Here is a 12,411-nt window from a genome sequence, read left to right on the forward strand (position 1 = left end):
CAGGTGTGATGACTACCTTAATATGCATATGTTAATACAAATCAATAAACTGAGGACATGACCATGCCCGGGTGTGGTTGAGTGGAAGGTTTTTATTGTAGATAAGAGGAAGAGTACAGCCAGAGTCATCTGGAAGAGTGCATAGCAGGGAGAGAAAGCAGTAGACTAAACATGGCCAGCAGACTGGACTTGGCCATGAGAGTAGGGGTTGGGGGAGAGGAAGAGATGAAGGCAAAGAGAATATGGGCAAAGGAGACTGAGAGAGAGAGAGAGAGAGAGAGAGAGAGAGAGAGAGAGAGAGAGAGAGAGAGAGAAAGAGAGAGAGAGGGAGAGAGAGAGAGAGAGAGAGAGAGAGAGAGAGAGAGAGAGAGAGAGAGAGAGAGAGAGGACTAATAGGGGGAGAAAAGACAAGAAAGCATAGCCAAAATAGCAGGGTTATTAGTAGAAATGAGTAGCAGTGGGGAGGGAAGACCATGAGCTGGAGCCAGTTAGGGCAAGGGTTGGGGTGAGAAGATGCAGGTTGCCAGCAGTGAATGCTTAAATGTATAAGGATACTTGTGATATGGAGGGAGCCTGGAGGCCAACATGTGCTTTGATTTGCTAGTAGGCACTACAGTTAGCCATGTGTCCCTTTTGCCAGCGGTAAGGAAATGGCACCCTTGATAGAGGGAAGCTGGCTTCACAAGTTCCTGAGGAATGCTGGCTTGTCTAACTGCCAGAATTTGGGAGAGTGGAATTTCCTTTGGATTTAACACAAATGTTTTGAAACAAAAAGACAAAAAGCAATGAGGTGAGTTTTTAAAAAGAAAAAGTGACAATGAAGAAAGGGAAAACTCAAATAAAGGCTGATAAAAGACTCCCAAAGCCATACCTAAAACTCTGGGAAACAACATGGTTCAGCAGGCTGGGAACGTTCAAGTCTATCAGAAACAGCTGCATCCAGCTGCTCACCAGCCAACCAACCAGCTAACCAACCAGCCAATCAACCAGCTTCTCTACAGTATAAGACAAACCCCAGCCCCAGACAATGTCTCATATGGACTGGTGTCTAGCATATATTTCCCAATGACTCTCTGTCATGTCACTTGAAATGAACCAATCAAGCCTTTGCAAAACCCACAGTGGTGGTGGTGGTGGTGGTGTTTTCCTCACTTACTGTTCCCAGCCACTATACTAACTTCTCTCATGGCTGTGATCAACTCCCTAACAAGAGTCAACTTAATGGAGGAAGGCTCAGATTTTCAGGAGACAGAAAGGCACTAGAAGCAGCTCATGGCTTGCAGCTAGGAATGTTGCATTGGCAATCTCTCTGCTTCCCCAATGACAATACTTCCTTCTAGGTTCCACCTCCAGTGACTCCACAGTGTTCCAAACAGTACTACCTGCTGGATTCCAAGTGTTCAAACACATGAGACAGCCATGAAAATTCCACATACTGACATCAGTGAGCCTGTCAACTTTAATAATAATAAAAGCAGCAGTAAAGATGCAACAGACTCAGGAAGCTTTGTGCCTCCCAAGGTTATGGACACAGGTGTATTGCTAGTTAGAGAGTGAAGATAAAGAAGCATTTCTTTTTTAAAAACACATTTTTATTGAAAAATAAAATAATTCATTTTACATCCCATTTGCTATCCCATCCCGTGCATCCTCCCATTCCTCCCTCCCTCCCGCTTTCACCACATTCCCCTTCCCTATGACTGTGACTGATGGGGACCTCCTCCCCCTGAATATTATGCTAGTGTATTAAGTCTCTTCTTGGTAGTCTGCTATCCTTCCTCCGAGTGCCATTGGGCCTCCCCATCTAGGGGACATGGCCAAATATGGGGCACCAGAGATCATGTGAAAGTCAGTCCTCAGTCTCCCCTTAACTGTGGAGAATGTCCTGTCCCTTGGTTAGATCTGGGTAGGGGTTTGATGATGACTGCATGTATTGTCCTTGGTTGGTGCCTTAGATCAAGCAGAACCCCTGGGCCCAGATCCACCCATCATAGTGTTCTTGTAGGTCTCTAGGACCCTCTGGATCCATCTATTTCCCTATCTCCTATATTTTTCTCACCTAGAGTCTCAATAGGATATCTTCCCCTCTGTCCCACTTATCTGGTAAGTGAAGACTTTCATGGGACCTACCCCTTGGGCTAGTGTCCAGTTATAAGTGAGTATATACCATTTGACTCTCTCTCTCTGCTTCTGAGTTAGCTCACTCATTATGATCATTTCTAGTTCAATCTGTTTGTCCACAAATTTTGGAAACTCCTTGTTTTTAGTAGCTGAATAGGATTCCATAGTGTAAATGTACCACAGTTTCTTTATCCATTCTTCGACTGAGGGACACTTAGGCTGGTTCCATGTTCTAGCTATTATGAATAATGGTTGAGCATATGTCCCTGTTGTATGCTGGAGCATCTTCTGGGTACATTCCAAGGAGTGGAATAGCTGGGTCTTAAGGAAGCCCTATTCCCAGTTTTCTGAGATAGCGCCAGACAGATTTCCAAAGTGGCTGCACTAGTCTGCATTCCTACCAGCGATGAAGGAGTGTTCCTCTTTCTCCACATCCTCGCCAGCATGTGGTGTCACTTGAATTTTTGATCTTAGCCATTCTGATGGGTGTAACATGGAATCTCAGAGTTGTTTTGATTTGCATTTCCTTGATAACTAAAGATGTTGAGCATTTCTTTAAGTGTGTCTCAGCCATTTGATATTCCTCTGTTGAGAATTCTCTGTTTAATTCTGAGCCCCATTTCTCAATTGGATTATTTGGTTTGGTGGTGTTTAATTTCTTGAGTTCTTTATAAAGTTTGGATATTAGACTTTTGTCAGATGCAGAGTTGGTGAAGATCATTTCCCAGTCTGTAGGCTGTTGCTTTGTTCTTTTGACAGTGTCTCCTGCCTTACAGAAGCTTCTCAGCCTCATGAGGCCCCATTTATTAACTGTTGACATTAAGGCCTGGGCTGTTGGTGTTCTGTTCAGGAAGTTGTCTCCTGTACCGATGTGTTCCAGGCTCTTCAATAAAGGGGCATTTCAATAGTGTTTCGTTCAAGCCCTGAATTTCTATACTTCTGGCTTTTTTGCAGATCTCATCACATGTGCATTCAGGCTCAACTCTCTTGGATCATAGATGGGTTTAAAGGGTGGCAGCCCCTCACTGATGGCACTGCTAGAACACATACTGTTCCCACTAGCCATAGAGCATGTGATGGATACCTATGGGCCTCAGAGGAAGACAGTTTTATCACAGTTTTATCCTCTGAGACCCTCAACAGAAGCTTGGGCTTCCTAAAGACATGGGGTTGATGCAGCATCTGATAGCCACAGGGATGGAGTCTCCTTGCTCTCCAATACAGTTTCTGGTTAGGGGTAATTTATAAACCACAGACTTCCTTCCACTATTTTAACCTTCAAAATTATACTGCAAACTGAGTATACCATGAGGCATTTCTGTCCATTCCTGTCCATTCTTTTAAGCATGCGTTCCTTGACTGTAAACTGAGCATTTTCAGGGGTGTGATGGCCTCCTTCACTGAGCATGCTCAGGAGTAGGCCTATCAATCTACAAATACGTTGAAGCTCCCTGAATAATCCCACCTTGTTTTCTGTGCTCAGAGAAGACAGTGCCTTCCAAATGATGCCCATGCTCTTCTCACCTGCTACAAGTATTCCTTTGCTTGTTTTGGCTTTGTACTTACTCACATGGCAGCCCTTGATGTTCAATTACAGTGTCTTCTAACCTCACAGGCCTGACTGAACAATGATGCTCTGTACATTTGATCAACTGATTTCAGATGCATGGCTTAACCTTGCTGTGGCTCCTCTGGGCCAGAAAGGCCTTTATGCTGAATGGAGGAAAGACCATTCACCTAAACGACGAAAGAGGAAGAGTGTTCTAGACAAATAGAACAAGGTTCTATATTCCTAGGTCCAAGGCCTTCAGCCTCTACAGAGAGCATCGCCTGCATTTTAGCTGCAGTTGAGGGCCACTTGCGGTAGACACAGTGCTTGTCTCCGTCCCTTTTGACCTGCCCAGGCTAGACAGCAGCAGGGCCCACTCAAAGACAGCTCCTTACAAACATGCCCGGCCCTGGGCCCTCCTGTACCTAACCTCACTCACAATTCTCCCAGGAAGAAGTTTCCAAAGAGCCAAAGAAAGGAAAACATGGCTCCTGAGAATGTTCTTGTCTTGACCTCGGAATTCCAAGATCCCAGTCTTGGGAGCCAAAGTGCACTGTGTCTGGGACCAAAGGCCTGGCTATAGTGACAAGGGTCCCTGACCAACCTGTGTTCCAGAGCAACTATTAGCATCTCTTAGAAGGTTCATCCTGTGTAAGGTAGGCATCTGTGGCCTCCACGATGAAGATGCGTGTTAACAGCATGGTATACAGTAGCTCCTAGTGACCCTGGATCTCTAGATGCAGTGATATGTGCAGAGGGCTTGTTAGAGTGACTTACAAACTGTGATCCAGCTAGTCCAATGGTGGTTGTCTTCTGACGAGGAGGCCAAGAATATGGTAATGACTCAGTGCACAAGGCTGGCTGTCTCAGTTTATCTTCAGTCTAAGTTGGACTCCCAAAGAAGTAGGTCCTAATACCAGTAAAGGGGATGCCTCCATAGCAGGGCAGATGAACTTGACAGTGAGAGTGAGGGCAAGCAAGTAAACAGCAGAAACTTCCTTCTTCTATGACCTTTTATGTGGGCTGGCACCAGGTGTGGCCCAGATCCAGGGTGGGTCTTCTGACCACAAATGATCCAGATTTAGGGAGGGTCTTTTCACTTCAAATCACCCAGATTTTAGAGCAGGTCCTTTCCACCTCGAATGAATTTCACAAAAACAAACAAAAAACCAAACAGCATCATAGGCAAGCAGTGGGGTAAGCAAGCTGGCTTTTTCAGCCTGCTGCCTGCTTCTGGTTTTCAAAGGAACTGGCAATGTCTCTGAAGCAGCCCGGATGTGCCCATACCACAGAAATGTCCTCCGGCCTCTTGAGCAGCACCTTTGTACCTTTCAAAGACTCAGTCTGATAGCAGCACCCAGTTAGATCCCATTATTCCTTGCTGATTTCTCCCCATCAAGACTCCCTGTCATAGCGACAGCCAAAGGGCTAGCGCCCTGGGCACCTGCTGACCCAAGCCTCATCTGGCACCACAAGCAAGCTGCTCGGTGTCTCTGGCCCTGTTTCCTAGGTGTGGCTGTGTAGAATTTACCTGGCGGTCATGGCTCTGGAGTGTGATGTGGTCCGGTGGCTTGGCTGATGGCAAAAACTTTATGCCACGCTGGCATGTCAGGCTGGGAAGGAGGAGGCTGAGGAGACAGCAACTGATGGCAGATTGTCACAGTGGTGGGTCAAGCAGGAGGAGGGGAAGGATGAGAAGGTCCTGCAGGAGGACAGGGATCCATCTTCTCCCAGCCTGGTACATCCTACTGCTACAGCTTGCAGGAGGTAAGCTTACTGTAGCCGCAGGTTTCCAAGGCAGCAGCCTCTTTGTGGATGGTTGGCACATGCTGGGACCCTCTGTGATGGGGATCATGCCCTGTATCCTTTAGCTCTGCTCTTCGGGGGGGGGGCGGGTGTTTGCTCCTAGCCATCCTTGTCCATGACCTCTACTTGAGCCCAACATACTTATTGTTTTCTCCTCACCTCTGACTGGACTTTGCATTGGACGGTCTCTCCTCCTTCACCTTGCTCCATCGCCCTTTCTTCCTCCCCTCTTCCTCTGCTTCCACTCTCTTCCCCATGTCCCAGTTACCCTGTCTGTCACTGTTCTCCTCTTCTGCCTGCCCCTTCTCCTTCTCCGGTGGCTTATACCGTTTCTGTATTTCTGTCCAGCTGCTCAGTGATAATGTGGGTCCAGGGAGGGGGCATGCTGCTGAAGGCCCTGTGCCCCCATGGAGCCCTCAGTTCTCTCACTGTGGGTGTTCCATCCTAGTGTCCCGGAGATGCTAGGGCTGCAGCTTCATCACATGGAAACCACGTGGACCACATCTCTCTCTAGCCAGGAGTGCTGAGAGCACAGTGACTTGAAGGGGAGGGACGCAGTGGCAACAGGAGAGATGGAGAAGCTAGTGCCTTGATTCCCATTGTCACTCTCTTGGAGATAGGTGTTTGGGCACACAGCCTCCTCGAGTTCTGGCCTAGCTCCCTCCTATGGCTCTCACTCCACACCAGGCTGAACTGAGCCCTGTAGTTTAACGACAGTGGGCCTGCACTTCACCCCTTGAAAGAAAACACACGAAAAGAACTCTGCTAGAGCCGTGGACAGAGACAGGACCTCACTGAGCTAGCCCTGCTCTACCGCAGCTCTCCACCAGCTTCCTCCCTTCTGGACCTGTGCTCCCTCTGCCTCCTGCCCTCCTTCCTTTCCCGTTCTTTGCTGTCCACTTCTGCTTCAACTTTTCCTGAACCCACATAAGGGAGACATAAGAGGAAAACTTCTAATGGGAACAGCATCTCAAGGTTCGTGTCCTATAAATGGGTCCAGCCTGTCAGTAGAAAAGGGCATTTTAAAAAGCAGCAATAAAATACACAGGAGAATGTTGGTGGCTATGCCTGTACTGTGTTTCCCGTGGGACTGTATTTTTCTTTCCTGGTTGTCCCTTACCTAGGGTCTATGCTGTTTTCCTTTGGGGTAGGAAGGCAACAACAAAACCTGCTAAACATGATTAATCTGTTTCCACATCCCCTTCCAGCCCCTTCGTCTGGTGGTCTTGGAGGTTGTGAGTGCCCCTTGATGCAAACTCTTGCTGATGACAGGACCTGGTGATGGTTCCTAGCCTCTGGCAGTTTTTTTTTTTTTTTTTTTTTTTCATTTTTCCGATCCTGGAGAGGATCCGTGGATGATATATCACCTGCTAATGTTTGACCGGACCTCAGGTAGATCTCCTTCAAAGTGCTATTGACGCTATCAGCACCCATAGCATCACTCTGTGGGACTGGGTTCCAATGGCAGGTCATATCCTCCAGGTGGCATACTACATCAAGAGTTAGGTTACTAGCCGTGATGTCATTGTCAGGCTCCTGAAAACCGGTGTTCATGCTCTAGGTATCAACGGCATCATCCTATGAGGCTGGGCTGGAAGTACAATCTGTGTCCTTGAGGTAGCACAAGATGTCCAGGGGTAAAGTACTAAATGCTACGTAACTCTCAGTCTACTGGCGATGGGTGTAAGTGTTGTCGGCACGCACAGTATGATTCTGTGGAGCAGGGTCACGATGACAGTTGATGTGCAGTATCCACTGTAGGTCACATAAGCTGGATCCTGAACAGCCCTTGCTCCTTCCTTTCTCATCCGCCTCCCACAGTTGGTTCTTCCCAGATGAGATGAAAGTGGGCAAGACACAGGTAGGAGGACCTGAGCGCTCATGTTTGAACTGCGCTTCACAAGCTTCCTCCTTGTTTAAAAATGTACCCACTGCTTAGTCAATTGCCCAATATATTGTATGTAGCCATGACATCATTAAGATGTCTCTTTCCTAAGCTCACATGATTTCTTGTACCTTAAAACCCATACTACAGACAGCTTCTGCGATCACAGTCACTGGAATTGTGGAAACTGTTTCTCTGGAGTTTAGTGACAAACCTTCACCACTGAGACATCGCCATGGGCACCCCACAAGGTGGCTGATGGCTAGCCTTCATTTGGGGTCTACAATAAAGTAGAATATAAGGTTTGCCAGGGCTGCGGGGTTTGGTGGGATCCAATATTCTGCGGAGATGATGATCAGGAGAATGGCATGGTACATCGTAGGAATCCAGCAACTATAAAGTGAACCAGATTGCTGAGGCAGAACGTTTCACTGGCGAGTCCGTGGTAGCTTCTGCCCTCCCCAATCTCTTGTGCTCAATAACAAGGTGTGCCACAGATCTCCAACACCTGGCCACTAGTAACTTGATGGCCATTCCAAAGTCACATAGTTTGGTATTTCCAGCCCCATCTACCAGGATGTTATTGGCTTTTATGTCTCAGTAGCTGATGTTTCTCTTACAAAGGTGCTGAACTGTGGACACCACCTGCTGGACACTGGTTCATAAGGCCAGTGTCCTCATTCGTAAGGCCAATGGCTGCTATGAAGCTGACCAAATCTCCCTCTGCCACAAATTCTGGGCACAAATAAGATTTGCTGGTGTGTTAACTAACTGAAATGGTTTCGTAATATTAGGATGCTGTACTTCTCCCATGAGGTCTGCCACAAAGGTGATGGCTGAGAGCTTATTGCCAGTCTTAGTCAGGATCTTCAGGTAGATGGGCGTCGCCTCTGAAAAGGAGCCTGAGGCCAGTGTTGTTAAGATCTTGAAGTTACTCTGAGGATGTCCTCATCTGAGAGGCTGTCTCTGAGCCCCTTCACAGGTGGGGAAATGGCACCACCACGTGGTACTAGATGTAAAAAACACAAAGCAGGTCTAGGAGGCAAGTGTATGACTTATGACTATCAATTTGTATATCATTTAAAAAATCATAGATATCTTAAATATCCTAGTTATGCATTTTGGGATTAGAGAAAAAAAACCACTCAAGCCCCCAAGCACTAGATGACAGAGCATAAGAAAGACCAGAGCTGGGAATAAATGGACACTAAGAGGATGAAACAAGGATCAAAGAAATAAAGAGGTGGGAGTTTGGAAGGATGAACAAAATTGACAAACCCTTGACCTGAAGCACTCAGAGAAAGAAGACTTAAAATAAAAGGAAAGTCACAACAAGGTGATATTTCAACAGAAACAAAATCCAGTGGACCCACTGGGGACTTTTGACACACATCCCGGACAGAGAGTTGTAAATCCTGAAAGCAATGGGTAGATTGCTAGACTTATGGTCATCTACACCAACACTGATCTATGAATTTATCAGACATGCACAGCCCACTGCCTTTCTGATGCTACACCCTGGGTGTGATGCAAAATTCAGGAGGAGGATGTTACAAAATACTTAAAGATATCAAGATAGGGAGAAAGATGGGGAGACTAATACAATCTCTCCAAACAACAGCATAGCAGGATCTGCTTTGAGATCTCTTGGTAGCTCACAAAAGTTCTTCACGTTCACGATGGCATCAGCAAGGAATCCTAGGAGAGTCTCTCTCTCTCTCTCTCTCTCTCTCTCTCTCTCTCTCTCTCTCTCTCTCTCTCTCTCTCCTCTCTCTCACACACACACACTGTCAACAACAATGGGCCCATAAGCAGATTCAAGGGGAGAGACCAATGCTCAGCCACCAAGAAGAAAATGTTGTCCTTTTCTGGAATATACGTGGACATAGGGGTTTTGTCTGGAACATGCCAGTTCCAGAGATCCAGTGAATCCAGCTAGTGCATAGATGGTGGGAGGTGGGGAGGTGGGGAGGTGGGACCTTAATAAAAAGAGGGGACCTTTGGCCCATACAGAGGGGCTGTTGCAATGTAACAGAGCAGATGAACACGATCCACGTATGACTCCATACATACCACATGCCTGCATGGAAGTGTCCAGGGCAAGTCTTCAGTTCTCACAATGAAGGCTTAAAATAAGAAAAGTGAAACCACAGTACAACATGACAACATTTTAAAGGAACAATTAAGAGAAATAAACACATGAGCCATGAATGAAAGTCCAAAGCAAAGACAAGTGGATGAAGGGGAAAAAAACATTAAAACCCATAACAAAGAGGTTAAGTCCCCATGTCTAGATGCAAGTCAGTCATACTCGATGCTGGAGCCCAGCTGTTCTCCATCCGCCAACGGCTTCTCTGCAGCATAAGGATAAAATCCAGCCACAGGAAGTGCTTTATATTCCCCACAATGATTCTGTGTGATGTCACAGCAAGAAACGCTCCAGGAACAGCAGTGAATGACCCAAAGCGGTTTATCTGTCCCCAAGGACTACATTGGTTGCTTTCCTTTTGCCTGTGACCAAAGCTCTTAAGGGAGGAAGTGGCTAATATGTATGCCTCCTGTTTTCAGGGGATGGGGGATGCATTGTGCTGGAGACAGCAGGTGGCTTGGCAAAATGGTAGCTGGCTCTGTGGCCTTGGCTGGCCTTCTCCACCCCTTTAGTGACCTACTTCCTCCTGCTAGGCTCTACTGCTGATGGATTTCACTACCCCCCCCAAGACAGTACCCCTGCTAGGCACCAAGCATTCAAACAAATGAGGTGGTGTCCCGAGTGACTGGGCCCCAAATAAAGCTGTCACAATCTTGGAGAGTGCATCAGTGCCCATTGTAGAAGATCATCCCAATGAGGTTAGTTGAATCCCTCCCCTAAAAAAATAAAAAGAGACTCAGAGTCCTACACAAAATTTTCGTCTCACCTGAGTACCCAGTTGCTTGTAAGGCTATGGGATATGAGGGGAGATGGGAGTCAGTGTAGTGCCGTGGAAGCAGCAAAACTGAGCAGCTGCACTTGAGACAGAAGCTACAGAGCACAGGCAAAGGCAGAGTAAGGGGGAACCAGCCCCTGATGGACTGACTGGCTTGTAGACGCCATTAGAGATGCTTGGTCATCAGCAGTGGAGGTCCTCGTGGGTCCACATCAGGACCGGGAGGACCAGAGAGGAGGCAAGTGATGTGCGATGCCTGAGACTGGCATGGAGTCCCAGCAGCATTGCTGGGCCTTTGGTGGAGCAAGGATCTTTATAATGTGGGAAAGGCTTTGGGGGATGTGAGTAGCACAGACAAGCACTTAAAGACTGTCCATAAAGTGCAAGCTCAGCCTAGAGATGAGGAAAAAAGCCATGCAGAGAAGGGAATGCTGCCTGTGATATTCGAAGACAAAATTGGCCAGAGTGGTGCTGTGGTAGGTCCCTAAGGACAAACTGGCAGAAAGCCACATGCCGCACAACTGAACATCTAGAAAGCTGTAAAGCTTGAATGACAGGCCACAAAGGCCTCCATGGTAAAATAGTGCAAGTGAGGCAGCTACACCTCCAGGCTAAGCAAAAGCCAATGCTAGAGCTTAGGAGAATTTGCCCAGCCAGGGTCTCACCCAGCAGGCAGGCATGGTAGGGAGAGAAGCCATAGCTGCTGCTCCAACCTCAAGTCTCTCTGACCCAGACAACCAATTTGAGCAGGAGGGAAGGAGGGAAGGAGGAAGGGAGGGAGAGAGAGAGAGAGAGAGAGAGAGAGAGAGAGAGAGAGAGAGAGAGAGAGAGAGGGAGAGAGAGAGACCTCATTTACCCTTAGCCCTGCAGCAGGGATGAAGAGCATGAACCAGCCCCACCAAGCTTACAAGAGGCTCTGCTCTGTGGAAGCTTCCGGGTGTGGAAAAGGAATGGCTCAGAGAGGGCAGCTGAGGGCTGTGGGAAGCTGACAGAGCTAGTGCCTCGTACCCGTGCTGCCACACACGTGTAGGAAATGGCTGGTTCTAATGGGGAGACACTGGTCATGCTGGGTCAGATCTTAGGTTTTACTTCAGTATTTCCTCAGTCACTTGCAGACTCTTGCTTGGAACAGATGACAATGAACTTTCAAACTACTTCACCAAGATTATCTTAAAGTCCCACTGTTCAGTGTGAGATGGTAGCCCTGTCACTCCTCTGAATAAAGGCTTTGTTACGTGAGTAGAGCATAGCCCTCACCCTTGAGTGTTTTACAGATTTGGAGACTCATTTAAGAGACGTTTGACATCCAAGTGCTCATGGTGACGCGAGCATAGGAAGTTGCTTCACAAAGAATGCAAAGCCAAGAGTCTGTGGAATTCCCGAGAGCTTTACGGTTGGGTAAGGCACAAGCGATACTCACCAATGTGTTTGGGAAATGTCTGCCTGAGCCTGAGCTGGCAAATGTCAAAGTATACAAATGATAAAAACCGATGCTCCTCGGCTGGCTAGTTAGAAGGTGGTTAATTGGGAATTAACTAGAAGGCAGTTAGTTGGGAATCCCAGTGCTAGGGGTGAGTTACCTCACCAGGAGTTGTTGGTCACAGAGGCCCTAGAGGGCCCCAAAGCAATAAAGATGATTGCCATAGTTGGTTTCATCCTAGAACTGAGTAATAAGACCCCATTGCTGAAGAGGATGTATAATTTGGCTTCCAAAAGGTAGGACTGCGATCCAATAGTCCCATCCCTGTGAGCTAGCTTCTGTAGTGCCAGAAGCTGCTACTACGAACGCTGGGGAAAAGTAAGACCAACAGTCCTACTCCACTGAGATCCTGCATGCATCGTGATGGAAGTGCCAGGCAAAATGTGCTGGCTGGTGCAATAGTGGACCAAGTGGTTATGGATAAAACCAACTTTCTGATTGTACTTACAGCTTGCTTTACAGGGGGAAATTCACATCTAGTGCTGAGAACCTAGACACACCTGTGAAAAGGGAAGTCATATGCTCCAGTGGAAAAGCAACTGCTATTGATTGGCTTAATGATATACCAGCCCAAGAGCATCTCCACATTTGTATTTACAATCACAGGCTATTACTACACTCTGTGTCTGTTGGGTATTTTTTCATT

This window comes from Acomys russatus, chromosome 3, assembly GCF_903995435.1.
Source record: "Acomys russatus chromosome 3, mAcoRus1.1, whole genome shotgun sequence".
NCBI lineage: Eukaryota > Metazoa > Chordata > Mammalia > Rodentia > Muridae > Acomys > Acomys russatus.